The sequence below is a fragment of the Phragmites australis genome, chromosome 5 (genome assembly GCF_958298935.1).
Source record: "Phragmites australis chromosome 5, lpPhrAust1.1, whole genome shotgun sequence".
NCBI classification, from domain to species: Eukaryota; Viridiplantae; Streptophyta; class Magnoliopsida; order Poales; family Poaceae; genus Phragmites; species Phragmites australis.
The window spans coordinates 36030329-36054053 of NC_084925.1; the positions used below are offsets into that span (position 1 = coordinate 36030329).

General features: G+C 42.2%; 1 pseudogene; it reads right to left on the bottom strand.

Moving 5' to 3' along the window:
• Nucleotides 1–1120: 1120 nt before the first annotated feature.
• LOC133918020 (acetylglutamate kinase, chloroplastic-like) lies at nt 1121–22961 on the bottom strand (annotated as a pseudogene).
• Nucleotides 22962–23725: the final 764 nt, after the last annotated feature.

Genomic DNA, 23725 nt, shown 5'->3' on the forward strand with positions numbered 1-23725 from the left:
TTAATGAGATAATTTCTATATCATAAGGAGATTAGGACCTCCAAGAAGGAGGGCTTCCTCCACCCCTTTAACATAAAAAAGAGGAGTAATAAAGAAGGGAGCTACACTATATATCTCATGTTCTTGTCTTCTTGATTGGATTTGTTATTGTGTTTTGTTCGTCGAAAGAGACAGAGAGTGAGAGGTCCTAATCGCGGGCAACGTGTGTCAACTATATAACTATAGGGTATATATGTATAAAGAGTATACCGTATTTGGGCAGGGTACACTGTACCTGTATTCAACTACTCTGGATATTGTGAAACTGAATATGTGGATCCTGATACACTTAAACATCTAGAAGGCATATACTAGGAAGGCCTATCACGGTTACCGACTCGAGTATGACTAGTATCTAGGTCGAATTTATCTGCTTTGTCTTAGCTGATAAGTTGAAGGACTCCCTATCGACTACGACTGGAACCAAGATAGCATCTCGTCCCCATATAAGGCGGGGACTCAAATCCCTCAGAGAGGAGAAAATCTAATCCAACGCATCTCGAGGCAAGCGACACCAAGACCCTAGAAATTAAGAGACTTGGCAATTCCAAACCTAGATTAGTCTAGATCCAATTTACTCGATTGTAATAGGTTTAGTCACATTGCATGTACTTGAGATACCAATATACAACGTCATCAACATATGACGTAGGGTGTTACTCCAACCGGAGACCTGAATCTGTGTACATCACATGTCTTGTTTTGTGCTTGATCCCTGGTCTCGAAGGTGCCCCTTGTTCAATTTACGGATATATTGTTAGGAACAAATTTTTGACAATGTGAAAATATGACATAAGTAAAACACATAAATTTGTATCGAGAAAACTCTTTGTCTGAATAAAATTGCACCGAATTGATTTAATCCAATACACAAACTATGTAAAGTTAGGATCTTTCATAGAATACACTCTTATCTTTCATTTTGCAATGGCAAATAAGGGAGTCGAGCAAACTAAAATGGCATTGAAGGAATTCTTCCTTGATTTAATTCAGAATCAAATGGGCGCCAGTGAAAAACCATTCCAACCAATTTCACAACACACTCACAAAGAATAACAAGGCTCACGGTAAGCTTCAAGATTTAGTCAGTGTTCATAGTGCCAGTGCTCTTGTCCATGAGGATCTCGAGAAGCTACGATTGCAGGATGCGACCATCGATGATGCTCGTGGTGTGCACGTCCTGCGCAATCGCACGGACACAACACTCCACCTTGGGTATCATCCTTCCGCCCACCTTCCCTTGGCCACCATCCACCGCACAACGATGACATTGACCTGCTTCACCAGGTTCCTAGGGTCATCACTGTTCGTGAGTATGCTAGACACATCCGTGAGCAGCAGTAGCTTCTCGTCACCCATCGCCGATGTGATCTCATCGGCCGTTGTGTCCGCGTTGATGTTGTATGCCTATTCGATCTCATCAGTAGCCACGGTGGTGATTATTGGGATGGAGCTAAAGGTGATGATGGGGGTGGACGGTGGGGTCAACGTTGTGCACATCACTGATGAAGCCAAGGATAGATGCATCTAGGGAGGGCCGCACGGTGAGGAGACATGTGTCCTTATCATAGAGGCCGACAATGGTGGCCTTCATGAGCCTAACGAGGGAGACAAGCTACTTGTTGACCTTGATGAAGAGCACCATCTCCATGACCTCCTCAGTGATGTGGAGGCCATTACAGAACTATGGCTCAACATTGACATGCGCCAGCAAGGAGTTGATCTCTGGGTCGCTGGCATGCTCGAGCACGGCTCAAAGGCCGATGTAGGATAGGTGAACCAAGTTGCATATCACTGACTCCTACATCTCCGGCGACTTCATCGCCATGTCACCGTACTTCACCACCACAGTCTTGCCCTTGAACTGCTAGATGAATGTGAGTGCCTCTGATAGCATGTCCACATGCAGTGGTGGATCTAGAGCTTTGAATTAGAGGGGTTCTTCCTCTTCCTCCTCCTCCTCCTTTTCTCTTCTTATTCCTCCTTCTCCTCCTCTCTTCTTCTCTTCTTCTTCCTCTTCCATATCAAAAAATTGAAGGGGGCTTGAGGGGCTCCCAAGTGCTCCCAGTGGGTAGGAGGGCTTGAGCCCCCTCACCCCCCTTTGGATTCACCGCTGTCCACACGGATCAGTGTCGCGATCACATATGTGGTAGAGATGCGAAAGCTACCATGGCTGTAGGACGTGGCGAGCCGAGCGGGACAATGTAGTTAGTATTCGGATCGGGCCTCATGAGCAACATGGAAGGGACAACGGCAGAGGGTTGGGGCTTCATGAGGAGCATGCACTATCTCAGAATGGGTTATCACAAGTGGTTGTTAAACCCTATCGCAGATGGTTTTTGTTTTCTTTATGCAAAAGTGTCTGTGTTATCATGCTTGTTACAAATGGGTAACACTCTATTTGTAATATAGCTACACACAAATGAAGCATTTCTCGTCCTCCTTCTGCCATTGAAGGATTTTGCCCTCGTAGCCACATGTCCCTAACATGTGCTTGTGCTTGTTGTGAGCCTGAATGTTCTTGTGTTTGCTACTTTCTTCTTTGAGCTCCTCTGAACTCTTCAATTCCATTAAGACAACCCAATCCTCTTGTGTTATGAACTTGTAGTCCTCAAACAACTCCCGATTGTGAGCAATGCACTCCCTAACAAGTTAGCTCTTGAATGCTCTCTAATCCTTGTTGATCAATCCCAAAGCTTTGCTCATCACAAGCTCCCTCATATTCTGTGGTATCTCCAAATAATATTCAAGGCACGCAAACACTGCCTCCGCTTTTGACTAACCTAGGAGCTTCTAGTTCGCAAGGACCAATGGCACCCTCTCCCTACCAATGAGGCTACAAACCCATTGAAAACAGTTCTTCATTGTAATAGGGGCCATAGGTAGCCCTATAAAGTTAATCTTGGTGATGGCAATTTTGTCTGTTGGCCACTTGGTGTTTGTCCTAGCATGCTAAGCTCGACCCCTGAGGAGGTTGTATCTCCTTGAGATCCTTCATCTAAGCAGGGTTGTTTGTTGGAGGATGATGACGAAGATTGTGCACTTGATGCCATCTAGTTGAATTGCATTAGCAAAATACTATATAATGTGGACTACAAAAAATTCAAGATTTAACAAACATGCAAATAACCAAATCCCTGGAAAGCATATAGAAAACACTAAAAATAGTAATTATACATAGCACAATTTAGAAACACTATCAAAATAGGTAGTAAAAAAGGGAACCATCGCAAATATCACAAGCATTTCACTATTAGTTAAATAAGAAATTATTTATAAACCATAGAAAAGTGGATAGTACATAGCAATCAAAACATAAAATGCTTCACTAGAGGTGATATAAAAGAAAAATCTCCCCAACCTGATGTTTGGCCGTTCTTGATGTATGGAAGCAAAAATTCAGATAGCTATGTACAGTTCTTGATTTATTGAAGCAAAAAGGCTATGTGACATCAAGAAGGAACATCATCGAACACATAGTACAGTTGTTGGCATATTTAGCAAAAATTCAGATAGCTGTCTATTAGTGTACTTATGCATTGGAAAAACTAGTTTTGTATTAGGGTCACCTTATAATCATCATACTAGTTTAGTATTATCTGTCGGTATGTAACTACCATTATCCAAATTTCTACTAGGAGGACCCAAACTACCTCAATGACCGAGCAAACCAGAGACAATGGACAACTCTGAAACAAACACCTAGAACAGACATGGAAACCCTAGGGATCGAACATGGAACAAAGAAATACCACATGAGAGCATTGCAACACCTGATCAGTGTCGAAGGAGGACCAGAGATCCATCACAAGGGAGGAGGAGGGATGGATCACCGATGCATTAAAGGAGGAGGACCTGAGCGCCACTGTAGTAGAAAGGACGAGGAGGAGGAGGAGGAGGAGGGTAGAGTGCCACTGCAGTGGAGAGGAGGAGGAGGAAGGCCAAAACACCTCCACAGTGGGGAGGACGAAGAGAATATGGAGTGTGCGAGATATCTGTTTGACTGAATGAATAATCAAATAAGTGGCAAGGTTAAAAGACACAACACATACGTTTTTCCTCAATATACGTCTATGTCTTACGAAAAATCGCAGACGGTTTTCTTAATGTTCGTCTGTGTCTTACGACAAATCACAGATAGTTTTCCTTAATATCCGTCTATGACCGTGGACATAGATTGCCACAGAGAGCCAATATTCACAAACTGTTTTTTCTTTATGACTGTTTGTGTCGTATGATCACAGACGGATTTTGCTTGATGTTCGTCTATGTCTTCTGACGGTCATCTTTATCTTCAGAATTGCCATATATTTTTAGAGAGGATATAGATTTCAACACATATATGATATAAATTTGAACATAAACATTTCAATACAGGAATTTCAACACATACATGATAGAAATTAATTTGAACACAAACATTTTAGAATTAACACATATTTACGTCAATTCATCAATATGGTGTGCAATTTACAAAAATGGTGTAATATCAGAAAAAGGGGGAGCTTCATCAAATTGATTGTACTCTTCCTCGTCAATGACATTTTTAACTCTGATGATCTGCCTTTTCCCGTTGAGAATTACATGTCAGTTCTTTTGTAATGTATCATGCACATAAAACACTTGTGTCACATGCTTAGCAAGAACGAATGGTTATTCCTTATATCCGACACGTCGCAGGTCAACGGTAGTGATCCCGTACTTGTCCACCTTCATGCCCTTTGGGCCATGAATCCAACAACATCGAAATAGGGGTATCCTGATGCCTATATATTTGAGCTCCCATATTTCCTCTATTTAGACATAGTAAGCGTTCTTGTGCATATTATTTTCATAAGCATTTATGCGCACACCACTATTTTGATTTGTACATTTTTCATCTGGGTGGCCATGTAAAATGTGTAACCATTAATGTCATATTTTGTCACATCATAATTGTAAAGATTGGCCCTTTTGCCAATTTCTTAAGTGCCTGACTTGTGCATGAACTCGCTTGGATTCGATCTTAGAACTAAGTGTTAAACCTTTTATTATGCTTGATGATTATCCATACATTAGTCATTTTCGGATTTTCTCAAATGATCAATGCCTTGTGCTCCCCAATATATTTTGACACTTCACCAATTTGTTGCAAAATGAGTGAGCCTGTGCAAAAGACTTCTAGATAGGAATTATTGCCTTTTTCTGATGATCCCTTTAACTGCCAGCTAGCCCTCGTACTGAGATATAGGCACATTGATAGCACCCGATGAATTAATGAAGTCGATAGACTACTCAACAACCTCATCAGATGTATATCCTTCGATTATGCAGCCCTCTGGTTGAGATCTTTTCCTTTCAGATACATGTATAGCCTTTGATTATGCAGCCCTCTGGTTGAGATCTTTTCCTTTCAGAATGCATATGTATCTCTCTTATGGATACATCTGATGTAGAAATACTGGACTGAGATACTTTACCTCCTTTATAAGGTAGAGAATGATATGGACCATAATATCAAAGAACGAAGGCAAGAAATACATCTCAAGCTGACATAAAGTCTTCACTATGTTTCTTTCTAGGGCATCTAGTGTTGTGAGATCGATGACCTTTCAAACAATTGTATTAAAGAAAAAACACATGCTCAAAATAGACTCTTTGACAGTGAGTAGCAAAGTATTCTTAATTGCAATAGGAAGCATCTATGCCAGCATAATGTGGTAATCATGAGACTTCATGCCAATAAACTTCAAATCTTTTATAGAAACAAGTTTTTTTATGTTGGCGTAGTATCCGGAAGGAACTTTCACACCATGCAGGAACTCGAACAATTCTTGTTTTTCCTCCTTTGCAATGTGCCAATATCCCACGGTTGGGGGGACGTGCACTCTGCCTTTATCATCTCTTTGGGGATGAAGCTCTGGATTATGATCAAATCGACCAGGTTATTTCGTGCCTTCAGACTATCCTTTGTTTTCTTAGGGATATTGTACAAGGTACCAATAAGACTCTCGTAGACATTCTTTTTGATGTGCATGGCATCGAGACAGTGCCAAACTTCTTAGTGCGCCCACTAAGGTAGCTCCCAAAATATTGATTTCTTTTTTCATATGACCTTTTCATCACTACTAGAGTGCTTTCTCTTTCTAAGAACACCATCGATGTTCTTCACCTGATCATGGACCTCCTGCCTGCTAAGATGCTTTGGAGCTAACACATTCTCTCTCGTGCCATTAAATTCTTTCATCATATTACTATATGGATGAGACTTGGGTAGTAAACATCGATGGTGCATATACACTATTTTTCTTGAGTTGTTGGTCTATATACTCTCGATAGCATCTAAGCATTGGGGGCAGACTTTAATTCCTTTTAAAGTTTGACATAATGAATTACCAAGGGATGGCAAATAATTGATTGTGCAAAACAACATGGCATGTAGACCGAAGTACTCTCGCTTATACTCATCCCATACCTTGACACCTTCTGACCATATTATTTTATGGTCATCCACTAACGGTCTGAGGTATACATTGATGTTGTTGCCAAGTTGTCTAGGACCTTGGATTAAAATTAACACCATTAGATACTTTCTCTTTTGACAAAGCCAAGGAGGAAGATTGTATATGTATAGAACTACTGGCCAGGTGCTATATCTGCTGCTCATGTTACCAAATGGATTCATTTTATCCGTGCTCAAAGCAAACCTAATGTTCCTCAGTTCTACCACAGACTCTCTGAATTTCAAATCGATGTTTCACCACTGCACACAATCAGCAGGGTGATACAGGTTTGAATCATTCTTATGGCCCTCTTTGTTCCAACGAAGCAATTTAGCCTCCTTTTTTGTTTGCAAACAAACACTTTAACTAAGGAATTATAGGAAGATACCACATCACATTTGCATGAGGTCCTTTTGTTCATACGGGCATCCCCCCATCATTATGATGCTTGTATCGAAGGGTTCCACATACAGGGCACTCATGCAAATTTGCGTACTCTCCATGATAAATAATATTGTCTTGCTTGCAAACATGAATTCTTTCCACTTCTAATCCCAAAGGATAAATTATCTTCTTTGCTTTATACGTGGATGTGGACAACAGATCCCTGTTGGGAAGCAATGTTCCTAACAGATGTAACAATGTAGTGAACCTTTTATCAGACCACCCATTGGTTGCCTTCAATTTCAAAAGGAGGAGTACCACATACAATAATGTGTATTGCTCCTCACAGCATGAATATAAAAGTTCCTTCGATTGCCACACAAATTCTTGAAATTTAGCAAACTCTATCATTGTATTCATCATTCCCCTCGACATTACAGACCATCTGCTCCAAATTTTAAAGAATATCATCACCTCGATCCACAAAATCATCAACAATCTCTTCGACGTCTCTGTGAGGAATAACTTCATACACATCACACTCAGGAACTCCTTCATGAATATAGCCATCAAGGTGATTCACACCTTCTTTTCCATGTTTGGTCCAATATGTATTTTATGTGTGAATCCGCGTGTAATCATGTGTGCATATATATTTTGTGCCTTTAGAAATTCTCTCATTTATGCAATCAATGCATGGACAAGACACAAATTTATCTTTCTTGATCAACATATCCGCCTCGGCAGCACGCATGAATCCAGATATGCTACTATGGAGCTCATCACAAGTATGACTCTCTAGGTGCATCCAACTTCGATCGGCCATCTGCGATTTCCAAAATATAACAATTATTGAATAGTCAATCTAGAGAATTGTTTTAAGTGCAAATTTTAGAGGCAATGGTCCTGACCTAGAAAAAGACAACAAATGTATATATACGAAATCTTGAAAATAAGCTCAAATATTTTTAAACTATGGTTCTATGAATCTACCAGTTTGGAGCTAAAGAAGGTAAATACTAACCTCTAGGAATTCCAACAGAGGAAACTCACGCTGCAGAAGAAGCTCCAAACAAATCACCCCGTAGAGGAAGCTCGCGCTGCAGAGTTGAACAGAAGCTCAAATATTTGGACGCAATGGTTATGTGAATCTAGCTACCAATTTGAAGCTAAAAAGGTAAATACTAACATCTAGATATTTGAATAGAGGAAGCTCCTGCTGCAGAGGCAACTCCAAAGAAATCACCTGTAGAGGAAGCTCATCCTGCTATCTAAAGACTCACGTGCGCCTCTATCTTAAAAACTCACACCAAAGGGCCTTGTCTTAAGACTAATAATTGAGCGATATAGACAGTTATTAGAATGAACCATCTATATGTTCACCTTCATGAAGACGGTTTTTAAGTACAAACAGTTTATCATTTTCATTTGTCTGTATCTACCAGAGAAACACAGATAGATTTTAGGAGAAACATCTCTGACAATGTTACAGAAGGATATTCCTAAAACCCGTCTATGTCTATCACAAAGACATAGATAGATTTATAAAAGTTATTTGTGGCTCTTGGCACACCTAGAAGATAGTCATGTTACAGACACATTTTTCTTAGCAACCGTATATGGCTATTTTATTAGTGATGGGTCCTAAAAAATCATCTGTGACACCTGTAAGATCAAGGAGGCCGACTAGAGGAGGGTGAATAAGCGGTTCTAAAATTTCTAGAAAGATATAAAAAAGATGTAAAATTAAAAACAATCGGTTACAACACATATAAAACCTCCAAAATCTATGTCTCAATAAAAGTGATCAATTATATGTCTATGTCAAGGTTTGCAACCTAGGGTGACATGTAAGCAATTAGAATTCTATGAATGTAAATTGCTCAAAGCAAATAAGCTTAAGTAGATAAACCACAAAGGAGACACCAAATTTTTTATCGTGGTCTCAGAGACTTGCCGGTCTCCCCTAATTCACGTTGAGGTGGGTTCAAGCCTTTACCGCTACTTTATCAAGTATGCAATTCTCACCATGAGAAGAGGCTCACCATGAGCAACTTGATTCTAAGCCGGATTAATCCAATGAACCACTCACTATCTTGATTCCACTAGAGTTGCATTTCATCTCTCGGCAATGCGTGCACAAAGCCTCTCACAATCACACTGGATCTTCTCATAAGCTTCTTTGAGAATATCACCAGATCACAATGCCACCACGCCATCTAGGTGTTGGTAAACACCAAGAGTAACAAGCCAAGATGGACCCGACTCTCACCAAGTGCCTAAAGCTCCTCTAATGCAAATGCACTTGATTCTTGCCTCACAACCCTTTCTATGTGCAACACATGCACAAAAGTGTGGGAAGGACTTCACTTTTCTCAAGGATGCTCAATGTGGGCAAGAGAGTTACTCTAAGTCGCTGGACAAAGGATATATAGGCCACAACCTGAAATGTAGGCGTTGCCCAAAGTCTGACCTCTCTGTGCAGCTGGCGGTCAGACTATAGTACAACTGATGATCAGATCGCCACTCATCCAACGGCTCTAAAACTAGTGCAGCCTTTTCAGGCCTCTGGCGGTCAAATCGGCCATCTTGGCAATCGGACCATCAGCCTAGAACATAGTACCAAAACTCTCTGTTCCCCGACGATCAAACCGGCAACACCTGACGGTCATAGCGACCACCCTGACGGTCAAACCGCTACCCGTTCTAGAGAGATGAAAGTTCTCTGCATGCTCTAGTGGTCGGATCGGCCATCTTGGTGGTCAGACCACCACTCCCTGACTAGCATATCTGACACTCAGAGAAATAGTGATAACTTTCTAACTTGATATCTGATTTAGGTGATCTTAGACTCTACGAAAAGTTTATTTAGAGGGATACACATCCCAACTGTTTGCTTGATCTTAAACATATTGAATCAAACCTAAAACAGTCTAAAGATCCATCACAATGAAAACTGCATGAACATTAACCTTTTGCAAAACAAATTTGCAACCAAAAGGTTCCATGCGACCAAGGGATAAAACATTCACTATGACAACTTGCAAATCACCTTTGCAAAATTAGTGACATACCACAGGGAGTAAAAATATAGACTTGAGCTATTTACAAAACCCATTTGCAAACTATAGCATCCTACCAAAAAGAGTACGCACATGCAAGATTGAGCTTATCAACACATGGTAAAAACTCAAGTATAGACCTCTTTTAATAGACTTCTCTTCTCAAATCACCATTGACCGGTAAAAGAAAATACTATACATTTTATACCTTTTCCTTGAGCTAGCCATCCCATTGGACTTGATGAACACATCATCCGAGTTTCGATGTTTCTTCTAGGCTTGTCATCAACTCTTTACTTGAGCTTGATGACGATGTTCATCCTCGCTTCCCAACTCGATCCTCTCTTGATCTTTTGGAAGCTTGATGAAGTTCAATTGATTACTTCCCATGCATCAAGCACGGAAGAATTTTGTTTTCATATCATCTTCATCCGGCTCACCAACAAGGTATGAACCGCAAGCATCAAGCACATAAGTTGTCTACTAAACTTGTCTTGATCTTGTTTTTTCAACTCGACACATTGAATATCTCAATTCAATATTTACTTCATATGGAACTCAACCCTAGCTTACTCTCAAGAACATAGCACATGGGTTAGTCCATAAAACTCAACTGACAATTTTATACCTTTAATTACTTGATCTTCACAAACAACTTTGGTCTTCACATTTATTGTCAATATTCTTAAGACCATCCTCGAACTCCGATGTCTCTTCCTCTCTGGCTTCTTCGTCATCATATGAGAATAACTTAGAACTCAATGACCTCGATGCTTATATTTGATCTCATAGCATTCCTCAGCGAATACATCACTTATGCATCTCCTATATAATAACCTACTAACAATTCTCAACATAATTGTTAGTCTATATGTATTATCATCACTTACCCATACGTCATCTAGAGCTCATTCATCTTGATGTATTTCTCTTGATCAAATATAATTCCTCAATAAATCCATACGCAATCCTCAATGTATCACCTATAAAATAACCTACTAGCAATTCTCAACACGATTATTAGTCTACAGGTGTTGTTATTAATTACTAAAAACACACTTGGGGGCTAGATGAACCTTCAACACTCCATTTGCTTTCACTATTTCTATGGTAGTGATGGCTGCGAATGGGGTCATGATGTTCGACAAAATGCATAGCGTGGTCGCGTCGTCTGGTGCTTTGACGACTCGCGTGTAGTGGGTGTAAGCGGGAGTGAGGGGTCGGGTGGTCGGCCTGGATGTGCCACTGCAGCACAGTAGAAGAGGATAGTTGTAGATTGGGATGGTGGCGGAGTTAGTGGAGACTCCCAGAGCAGGTGCCATCGACTGCGGTTGACCCAAGCACATGTTTTCTTTTGCACATATCCTACGTTTCAGTCGATTGAAATCACAACCGGTTTCAATCGACGCCGAATTGAACTGTCACCGCTGAGGTTTAGCTGAGGGGATTAGCTTCTGGCATTGCCTTTCTGTACAGGTCAGCTTAGAGGGATGGCCTTGGGAGGATGCCAGCTTGGCAACGACGATGGATGCAGGGGCGGGGCGACAAGGCATTAGGAACGCCATCGGTCTCGCATGGAGGATGACAGCCAGTGGATGGTGTCGAAGGCCAAATGGACTGCCTCGCACCACCGGGTTAGCGTGAAGGCCGGCGGGGCGAGCATATAAGATGCGCACGTGCAAACAAGATGTACAGACAGTGAGGAGGTTGAAGAAAGCATCACAACCGTTTGATGCAGACCCAAGCGTCTTTTTTGGTCGACTGAAAAATGTTTCAATTTCAGCTAAAAATAGCAACTCCCTTTATTTTTGGATCCAGTGGCAGATGTGGTCAATGGGGAGTGTGCTATTTCGTACTCCATATATTGATTTCATTTGACTATTTGGCACGGGGTAACAGCACTAGATGAACTGAACCAAAATCGAAAACTTTTCGGCGCACTACCCATCAGGAGAGTTTTTTTTTCGTTCACATGAACTTTGTGATGGAATTTCTCTGTATTATGAAACCGGTCCTATAAAACTGAAAGATAGCAAATTCACAACTACACCTGGACAAAAGTTAGTCAGGCCTGACTGGCCCTATTGCTGTCTCAGGCCGGGCTTGGGTAGCGGGTCGTTAGCCTGAGCTGGACCGTCTTGACCTAAGCCCATCCTACTTTCTTTCTCAATGTAGAAATGACAGGAAAGCCTGTCCTATCCCAAAAATGGACCCGATACCCTTGTTGGATCAGGCATGGGCAGCCATTTTAGAGACGGTTTCACCCACGAACATTCCATTGTATTATTTGACAGATCCTAGTTTGTTGGGCTATGTGAAGTGCAGGCACTCTCATGTTGAAACATACATTCCATTGTATTATTTGACAGATCCAAGAGGAAGAGTTTGATCAGTACGGAACATACATACATTGTAAATACACATTGTTGGTGGCTCTTGTTTTGCAACTGACATATGTGCAGGCTTTAGCTGATCTTTTAGACTTGTAATTCGAGTACTCTTTCATATATTTTTTTGCAGATAGTGCAATTAAAGTCAAATGCAGTATGTAGTGTGTTCATAGCAGATGTGTTCATAGCAGATTATGAACTACTGCATTTGACTTTAATTGCACTATATGCCAAAAGAAACTGGAAGAGTACTCAAATTACAAGGCTAAATTCTCACGAGTAGTAGCTAGCTTGGTCAAAACTTTTGTCGGTTGAAATGCTTGCCATGGATTTGGGGGTATAGTCGACAAGGCATACGCTGCAATGTCTTTGTGGTTTGTAAGTGTGATTTTTGGCCGGGCCCGTCTGTAATTTCTGAACTATTTATCAGCTCCATTTGCTGACAGTAGTAGCACATTGATGGTCGTATTTGTTCCTTTGTGGAGACAGGTTGGTAAATATTGCAGTAGCATCAACCTATCTCTCAGGCCCTTTTTTTTTGTCATACTGCTACACTGGTGAGTCATGTCGATCAGCGAGGCCTGTATTGATTGCAGATTGAAGCCTGGATATGCTCTGCGTCTCACTGTGATGGCTCTTTATTGTAAGCTTCGTCTGTTGCTTCCCCATGGTGCGGGGGTAGTTGGTCTCCACGGACAGAGCCCAGAGGGGTCATATTATGAAAGGAAAGGCAATGCAATGCACTTTGAATGAACGTCTTGTATATCATCCATGTTTTGACCTTGTGGCAATGCATTGCTGCCACGAGTGTACGCTGTCTGGCCATTTGTTCAGGCTCGTGTTTATGCTGCGCGCCATCTGTTTTTCTAGTAACCGAGAAGTGGACTGTATCGATCAGAAACTCGGAATTCAGAACTTGTTTTGCTTGTACCTCTCCATAGTCCAATATACATCCCCGCAGTGCCGGTAACAACCTTGCCGGCGGTCATGCGGCGACAGAGGGCAGAGTTATTCGCCACCTCGTGTTTCAAGTTTCGCAGTAACTTGTGCGGAAGCTAAGCTGCGTTAAGCCCCTCTCGAATCATCCAAGAAACCACTTTCCAAGCTAGGGAATAAACCTCAAATCCCCACGGAGCACGCACTGTAGTTAACTCGGCATGTGGTCCTCTTCCTCTCGGTACAGTGTTGATTGCCAGGCACACTGCAGCATCCCTGCTCCGGAGTCCGGATCAGCACTCCAGGCGTCCAGCTACCGCACGTCCCGCCGTGCTCCACAGGCATTAAAAGGCCGTCCCCCACTCTCCCTCTCCCATTGATCCAACGCGTATCAGAGCGACGCGAGTGCGGACAGTCGCCGGCTCATCCCTGGCCCGGCCGGTGAGCCCCACCGCGGCGCGCGCTGCTCCTGCCAATCGCTTGGACCATCGAGAATTTGAGACGGTAGGCCGGGAAGCGCTGCGCTAGCTACGCGCCCGTCACGGCTGGCTGCGTTAGCGCTACAGTGCAGCGCGGCCAGGCCGGCACACGCGCAGTCCAGATCGCCCGACAGCTGAGAGCCATCTAACACTATCTCCAATCATATTTCTTTCATTTCATTCTGTTCCTAATTCCCTTCCCCGTTCTCATTCTCTTTATTTTCTCTAATCTCCAACAGCTTCCTTTTGAGGAGAATCGCGAAAGGAAAGGAGATAATCCCATCCTAAAGGGAATGACTCTGAAAATCCCATCGTGAAAGGAACCGTGAAGGAAAACCGTTAGAACGCTGAAGAGAATAAAAATACCTTCACAACGAGAATATCACTCCTGAAGAGAAGCTGTTAGGGCTAGTCTAATAAGCTGCCGAATTAGAAGGCTGAAGGCGCCCTGAACCTGAATCTCGATCGCAATTATGCATGCCGCTGCGTGACGCTGACGCCCTTGGCTGTTACAGGATTCGATCGATCGACTGCGCAAATCGTGAGGTGCGCTGCGCATTCACGGGCTTCACGTCCCGGTAGGTGCACTGCGCAAATCGTGAGAAACTCGTTCCACTTACCCGACCGGCCACGACTCTCCCTTTCTCCCTTCCTTTCATGTAGTGGATGGAGACGGATGGGCTGAGAGCGCCCCATCGTGAAATCATGTGGGCGCCGGGCTAGCTGAATGAATGAATGGGTGCACGCAACTTCGTCTCCGAGACTGCGAGAGCCAGCCTGCCAGCCGGATGCCCAGCACGTAGTAAAATTTCCTTCTAGCTAGCTCAGCCGCAATCGTTTTCCCTGGTTAGGCTGCTGAAACCATTTCCCTCTCCTCTCTCCTGCCTCTGCATATCTAAGTACGTAGCAGTATATGTATGCTGGATCTGGACTCATGTAACTTTTCTTCACAACAGCGCATGTGAAATTGAGTCAGCCCTACTTAGGTAATACCTCCGTTCTCAAATAGATATCGTTTTAAAAAATTGATTTTATTTTTAAATTGACGTCGTTTTAGATTTTTAAGGTGGTGTTTTACTAGAGCGTTTATATTAAAGGCTATTAGAAAAGAAAATAGAGTTTTAATTCAACGAGTGTGGTAGATTAGTGGTTTATATATCATTGATTGAATGTTAGAGGAGTAAATATGTCATATATAAAAAAATTATAAATTTATTCTATATATTGAAGATTAAAACAACATTTAAAAGAGAAAACAAGAGCTGTAAAAAAGCTTTGGCACGTACCACGACAATGAATGTTCAATAAAATTAGTCTGCTGCAGTGGCGGGACCAGAGTCCAGAGGCTTTCCTCCAGGTACGCATTGTGGGGATTGTTCCCCGATGCCCGGTACCAGTGCCGAGCAATTTATGCGTGCGTGGTTACTTTCACCCACTGTTTGCACATCATCGAAGTTGACCCCGGCATAATCGTACTGCGGACCCTCTCAGATTAAAGCGGGAAGCAAAGCTGTAGTACTACTACTGTGCGCACACTCGTGGCTGCCTTTGCTGGAGATGGGGCGTGCCGGGGGAACACCTCCATCGATCACGAGGCGATAGGATTGGATACCCGTTACATCGCTTCCTCCGGTGCGACACAGTTACACATCAAGGATTCCCTTCGTTTTTGATCGGGATCTGGAGCTACTCGTGCGCTCGCAGCCAAGGGAGGACAGTCAGACAGCCAGGGACCGTGCAAAGCCGAAACCGCAAGGCGGCAAGGGAACCAACCCTTGCTTGGGGCTTCTGGCGCGGGACGCTGATAAGCACTCGCCGTGCAAAATCACGAGGGATGGGGCAGCGCGCCGGCTGCGCGGCGCTAGACCGTGCATGCCTGTGTTTATAACGAAAATATAAATATTAAAAATGATAATAAAAAATATGAATTTAAGATATGAAGGTTTGGATGAGTCGTAAAAGCGCTGCCGAACAAATACGTTAAGAGTGATATTGTAGTTTAATTTTAGAGAGGATTAAAAAAGATAATGAGAAACTAAATGGATATGTATTGTAAGACCCTAAACGCCGGGATCTACTGTACCTCCTGTATCAATCCCTGGATCAAGTAGCTGATACGTATAATATAACAGTAATAGTATCATCGTCAAACTTCGTACATAAGTTTTATGGTTCGAATACAAAAGATTTATAAACCATATTGTATATTACAAAACTGACCGAGAGATCAACAAAACATAGCGAAAAGCAAAAGCCTAAGCCACAGGCAGCTTAGGGTGCCAACACGACTTATAAGACTATTCTTCATCCTCGGCTTAACCTTCGGCGAGGTCGACAGCGGCTTCCTTATCTGAGTGACAGCAAGAGTGAGTACGAAAGGTACTCAGCAAGCCCTATACTACTTCAAGTGTTGATAGATGTATAAAAAGGTTTATTCAATGATAAGGCTTTACAGTTTAGATTTAAGCGTAAAACAGTTTATGTATGTATTCAATTGTATCAATTATGATTGACTTCAAAACATTTTAAGTAGTTCAAAACTAGGTAAAAAGCTATATCTGGAGGGTTTTTGGTCCTGAGAGGGGCTACACCTCAGTCCACAGTCCCTTTTGTCATATCTGGTGTACCTCTAGTACCACCTAGATCCTAGCAGATTGAGCCGGTAACCTCATCACACTGGCATCTAGTCTACACACTTACTCATCAAGACACACACAACCTGAGTCTAGTCATATGGGGTCATGCTTTGCATGTCCATGACCGTGGACACGACTATTCGAATAGATTTACTTTCTGCAGAGGTTGTACTTTGTACCCATGCAATATGCTCAACCTCCATCCGTTGCAGGCAGAGGTGCGAATCATACCGAGACATTTCAATCACCTTTCCTACCGGGTTTTTCTACGGGACACCCCAAGTCCCAGAGTCCTTGAACTGAATACCAGATTGGCTATGCCGTCTCTCAAAATATTCAAACAGAGGGGCGGATAGACACTTGGCCTCTCACTGCTCCCCAGCCTCCTAGTATGATGCCCAGCCCAGTCCAGTGAAAAAAAGTCAAGTTCTGCCCATTCAGAACGCATAGTTGCACGAGGGTGGCTAAGCATGATGAGGCAATTGACTCAGTCTTTAAATGGCCAGGGCAGATATCTTCTAGCAATGAACACCATAGAGGTGACTCAAGCCCCCCCAGGAGCATCCTCATCCGGAGTACTACTCCACCTGCCCCCGCCAAACAGTTTTCACCTATTTTTACACATCTCCCACCATATCCCACACAACATCAAGGATTTCATAATCATCACGAAATTCACAACCATCAAGAATTCATGGTATATGAGTTATTATTGATAACAGTAAATCTTGTCTCTGAGGAGAGATATTTTAAAAGCGACGTCTCCAAGGAGACGTATTCCATCCTAAGCATGCTAGATATCAAGACGTCTCCCATCGTTAATATATTTAACAACAGGTATTCTTAGGGTGATATGTATTCTGGATGATGACATGTAAGGCATGTCAGTGTTGATAAGATTAACTACTACAAGTAGTTTGAAATAAAATGCAATACATAGCACATATGATAATAGATCCAATTTTAGTTGATCATGTAGGTTAGTTGAAAACACAGGTTTAATATGATCAAGGATATAGGATTTGCCTTCTCCGAAGTTCTCTTTAGAGTCTTGGTTGTAGTCAGGATCCTCCTCGCCCCTGATGCTTCCTGTGCAACACTCGCAGAACTCTGGTTGTTCTGCAATTGTGACTACGATTAATAATGGCTATACTAGAGAAGAATTAATTAGCACCAAATGGAAAACCAAATGAGTCCTAATGGCTATCACAATGTGACGGATGATTAGATCTCAATTTTAGATGAATTTTAGCGAAAGAATCACCAAAATCGAAACCAAATTGGAGAAGTTATGGCTCTTGAAAGATTTAATCTAAATTAAATTGAAAAATACAAAAAGGCACTATTCAAGAGTGGGACCCACATGAACAATACCCCTAGGCCCACATGAACAGTGACCCATTGGGCCAAGATGGGCCTAGATTGGGCCAGGTCTGGGCCTGGATGGGCCACGTTGGGTTTGGATGGGTCGGACCGGGCTTGGACTGCACAATATCGGCCCGCTCATGTTTGGGCTGGGTGGTTTAGCGGGCTACGGGAGTTGGGCTGGCCCACGAACTCCTGCCATTTGGCAGCCGGGCCGGCCTGGTAGGCCAGTCGGTCACTAGGCCGAGTCATGGCCCAATTGGCCATGCCGAGCCACGCCGGCTTGGCTAGGCCACAAGCGCATGTGCAGCGGCCCGGTTACGCCCGCGCGCGAATGCGCATGGCGCCCAAAGGGGTGGGGGGACAGCTGGCGATGAGAAATAAAGGCGGAGTTGCTCCAGAGTGCTCGCCGGCGATGCGTTCCGGCCTAAGATTCACGATGACAAGCGGATGCCGGGATACTACATGGCACGACGGATTCAGGGGAGCTTGTTGACGGCGGCCGGCAATGGAAGCACCACCAGACGACAGCCAGAGGAGAGTGCGGCAGCGCGAAAAAATGGGCAGCACCTCCTCTACACTGGGAGGTGCCAACCAGCAAAGAAAAGGGGCCCGAGGTCCTAATGCATCACGGCACGATGGCCAGAGCATGCACACAGATCATGAACACGCCGGCGACGAGCTAAGCACGAAGGCGGAAGCAAAAGCATGGCTACCCGTGCGGCTACGTGCTAAGAGAAAGAGCACGGGAGGCTATACGCTAGCTAGGCGGACGTGCGAGGGGACTGGGAGGCTAACCGAGCACAAGAACAACGACGGGCGGGGCGGCGGCTGGTGATCTGTCGAAGAGGCAGTGGCGGCGCTATTCGGCTATTAGCGCGAGCGGGCTCCCGTCGGGCTTTTGATGAATGACGGCGGCCCAAGGACGAAAACAAGGTCCTGAAGCTCCTCGGCAGCACGTGGTCGGAGGATCGACGGTGGCGAGATGTGGTGGCGTGTAATGGCGATGGCGGCGGTGGAATGAGGGGAAAGGGGGAGAAGAGAGACCGAGGCTGCGCTGTTTATAGCGGGAGAGGGAGCACAGCGGGGCGGTGCGCGCGTGACGTCGGGTGGATGTTGGCGGGCAGCGTGATAGTGAGGTGGTGGAGTGGCGCCCACCATTTTTTTCTACGGCGTGGGCGCTCTGCACCATCCACGCGCAGGTGGGGCGCAAAAGTTGCGCGGCGCCAGGCCCTCGGGCTGCGGGACGCTGGAGGAGGAAGGAGAGGAGCGCAGCGGGGAAGCGACCGGATGCGTGACACGTGGACAGTAGAGAGACGCGCGGCGCGGGAGCGCGTGTGGGGGTAGGCTGGCGCAGGGCGAGCTGGGCCGCGTGAGGGAGAAAATGGACGGCTGGGCCGCGCGGGCGAAGAAGAGAGAGGAGAATCCGACCCACGAAAGAAAAAGAAAAATAAAAGAGAATTGGTTTTAAGATTTAATTTAAATGAGAGATTTGAATTTTAAATTAAACTTTGTATTAGGATCGTTTCAAATAAATATATTTGAATTATTATTTGGGCTTGGATCTCGAGCTTTTTGAAGATGATTTGAATCAAAGGATTTGAATTCAAATTGAGTTTGAGTTGAATAGAATCTAAGAGTAGATTTGAAATTGAGAGACATTCCATTTTAAATCTCCACACAAGAACCATAAAATCTCAAACCAAAGTATAAGAACCAATTTAATGCAGGGACTATTTTGAAATTGATTCTAGTGCACTTTGGAACCCTATTTAATTTAGTATACTTAATATATATGATTGTATACATATTGATATATATACATTCATATACTTATTTCCTTATCTTAGTTAGCCTAATTAATCACAAAAGTTTTAATTTGGAGTGAATTTTGCAATTAATTAACATGTTTAAACTCAGGATGTTACATGTATCTTGGTTTATATGTGTTGGGTCATTGATAATATCTAAATTGAGTTGAGTTTGATTTGTATGAGCTTGTTTATGCATTATTTTAATTGTGACTAATCAAAGTTGGAGACAAAAATGGAGTTAGTGATTTTATCTCTGAGTTATGAACAATAGCACTCATCGGATCATCCGGTGTTCATATTTTCTGTGTGATGAGCTTTTCAACAAAGATTTGTGAGTTTGACTAATTGGAGCTGGACTTGGAGAAACATGTGTGCTTATTTTATGATGTGCAGATGGTGAATGCAACTTGGCAGTAACGACAGGATGATCAGGGCTAAGCGGGTGCTTGGCGCCGGACGATCAAAAAGGTCTAGCGAAGTTAAGGGTGATCCTAGCTGTACACGTGGAGGGAAAGTAAGATATAAGATGGTGGATGAAGACGGCGTGTTAACAAAATCAAGTGAAAGGGATACCAGTGCAAGTGACAAAGCGACCCGAGGGATCGGTAGCGGGAGAGACTTACCGACGATCGAGATCGCAAGACGAAGTATATGCGTCGACATCGAGTGACTTGCTTAATGTGTAAACGAGTGACGGTGAGCTACGTTTTGAGAAACGTGGTAGGCGGTTTTATGGTTTAGTCTTAAAATTGTGAGAAAGTGTAAAGTGTATGTGGTATCATCACGAAGCTTACGTCGAGACGAAACTAAGTCATGAAGGTGCCACGACCGTTCTATGGATGAGGAAAAATAATAGATAAAAATATTCTAGTGGTAGGTATGAGTGTATTAAAAAAGAAAGGTATTTTATGAACAATCTAGAAAACTTAGGAGTTAAAGAACTTAGGCTATTAATAGAGAGGAGAGCTGGTTGAGCCCTTTTGAGCCAGCCATTTGAAACCGTGTGCTAGAGTTTTAGAAGGGAGAGATAATTGCATAGCCTATATATTAGGTGAGAGTTTTTTATAAGTAAAAATACTTTGTAATATGCTAAAAATAGGATGTTTCTTTACAAGAAATGAAGTTTATGTTTCCCCTTGTGCTTAAGTTTACCTTCTTTTTGTTTTTCTCTATTGGCTTCCCTTGCAAGTTCGCAAGTCTTTTGGTTTTCGGTTAAGATTTTTGTTTTTGTGAAGAGCTGAATTTTTCCATTGCGTTGGAGTTGTTCTTCTTGTTGCTAGAGGGATACGAATCATCTATAAGTTAGTCTTAAACCATCACTTTACTCTAGATCATCAACTTGGATATTCTATTCACCTAATACCTATTTATTTCAATCTAAGTGAATCAAGCTGCAAATTTTTTGTAGCTATAACTCTTAGAATTGATTTCGATTAAACATAGAGTTCATATTCATTTATGAAAGTCATGCTTTCTTCAGAGATTTTTATTGTGTTTTGTTTCTCTTGGTTTTGTTGCTTTCGCGTGTTGATTTGTGGTGCGCTGGGTGAAAAGATTGAGATAGACTATATAAAAATTTGGTGAGGCTCATATTTACCCTCCTCTAGTCGTCTTTCTTGGTCATACAGATAAGAAAATTATTCGCTAATTTCTCTCATAATTATTTATTTATTTTTATTAGTAAAACTGGTTCCAAATCAATAGCCAGTAATAAGATGAGAAAACTATAAGACGATAATTGATGACAAAAGTAAATAAATTATTTAAATTTTATAAATTTTTATTAGATGAGAGGAAAGTATGAAAAAAATATGATGTAAAAATTAACTCATATTTTCTATAATAGAGATTCGGTAAGGTACGAATGTGCGAGTTTTTTCTTTTTCTTTTTCTTTCTTTAGACTTTTGGTCACGGTGGAGCCTAGTACGATGTATACCACTAGCTTCTGTAGGGAGGCAGCTGAATTGCAATGTTCTTTATTCCGGCCACTCGGGTTCCCGCTACGGCTTGCTTTGGGCTCGGAATGAGGACAGTTTTCTTTGGACTGTAGGCTCTACATTTTCTTTTGTGTATGTAGTATTTCCTTTTCTGCTTTTTTGCCGAGTAGCTAGGATGATGGCTACACATACCTTACTACCGTTCCTAATCAATAAAACGATCGAATCGGTCACCAGTGCGTAGTGTACTATCAACGTAGCTCTAGCATATCGCCCACCTTTCTGCCTACGGATTTTGTCTATCTCCATCATGACCGAGGAGATCGACGGTGAGAGATATGAGGCATGTTTGAATGCAGGCCAATTTTTTATTTTGCTCACCGATTTTGGCTGTTATTTGGTTGGAAGCCAAATTTTGGTCAGGCCAAATTTTTTTTTGGCCAGCCCGCACACAGTAAACGGTAGTCGTGGGCGTGAACGCAGAGAACGTTTTGCACGCCCGTGAAAATTTTGGCCGGCCGATGGACATGTGGCAGCCGTCCAGGTGGCATGGATTTTAAAAATTATAGATTAACAAGTTATAAATTGCTATATCTCTCACATGTCATGCTCATAAACTGACATACCAAAATTTGTTATATGGCTACAATCCAAATGCCATATTTGAGACTAAAATTTAGTCGTATCCTGATTTTGACCATGGCCAAATTTTGGTTTAGCTCACTTCAGATACCAAACAGGCCCATGGACCTAACTTGGCTACAATTTCCCGCCAATATAGCTAATTTTTATTGCCACGTGTAAGTGATGCATGGAGCAAGCGAAGTATTACATCCGTTTTTAAATAGATGTTGTTTTAGAAATTTGATTTATTCTTAAATAGATATTATTTTAGATTTTTAAAGTGGTGTTTTACTAAGTATTCATATTAAAATTTATTAAAAAGTAGAGTTCTAATTCAATAAGTGTGGTTGATTGATGGCTTATATGTTATTGATTGAATGCTAGAGAAATTAAGAGGAGTAAACATGTTATATATGAAAAAATTATTATAATCTTGTTCTATGTGCTGAAAGCTGAAATAATATTAAAATAAAACAGAGATAATATAGTTCAAAGGAGGAGAAAATGTTGAAGTGAGTACTTACGTGGATTTCCTACCACTCGACTAAACGCCGAACCATCAACGTCCCTTCTTTTGTCGCCCCCGGAAGTTTCAACCCGCTTTTGTCCTTTTGCATGTTCTTATTCGGGCCATCCTTTGAGCCCCATCCCACCGATCGCCCACACAATCATAAGGAATCTAATCTCTCTGAACACGTTTGATCCACGTCATTATGCTTGGTGCTTTATTCACCTTGTCTCCACGTGTAGTCGCTCCCATCAAAACCGAGCTTTAATGGTGGCAAGTCATGCTTTTTCCTACGGTACGTCATCGGCCTGTAACGCTACACGAACGTGCATGCAACGAGCTAGCTAGCTATAGCTTGTCTCCTTCAAAGTGTGTGCTAGCTTATCATGTCACATACTCCGCTATTCCTTTTTAATGCCGTTTTAGCCTTCAATATACAGACAAAGTGACAATTAATACACTCGCTTTTGACGTGTCTACCCTATTGATTGGAGACTCATAGTTCGATTTTTTAAAATAATATTAATTTATTATAAAATTACAAAAATATAATTCAAATGAGAAAATTACAAATACAAGTGACAATCAATACTCTAATTACCGATTAGTTCCTTGTCGATAACCATATAGCCTATCAACATTTTGTGTGCTAACAAGTAAACCCCCGGACCTGTCGGCATATCAATTAACGACAGGTCATGTACTCTATACACGATATTTAAAGAAAAAATCATAATATTTTTATATGATCTCATATGAAGATGATTTTTATATAAAAATTATACATATCGATAATATCTATAACTTATAGTTGAGAATATTTTTTATTTGAATCAGTTTATATGCCTAAAAAGTGGCTAGAAGTTTCAGATCTAAAATTTCCAAACACTTTTTGGGCATTTAACGGATTCAAATGAAAAAGGTGTTAAACTGTAAAGTTGTAGATATAGTTGATAGGAATAATTTTCATATAAAGATAATCTCCATCCGAGATCATATGAAAAATTATGATTTTTATTTGAATATCGTCTACATGACGCAGGACGTGTCGGCAATTGGTATGTCGAC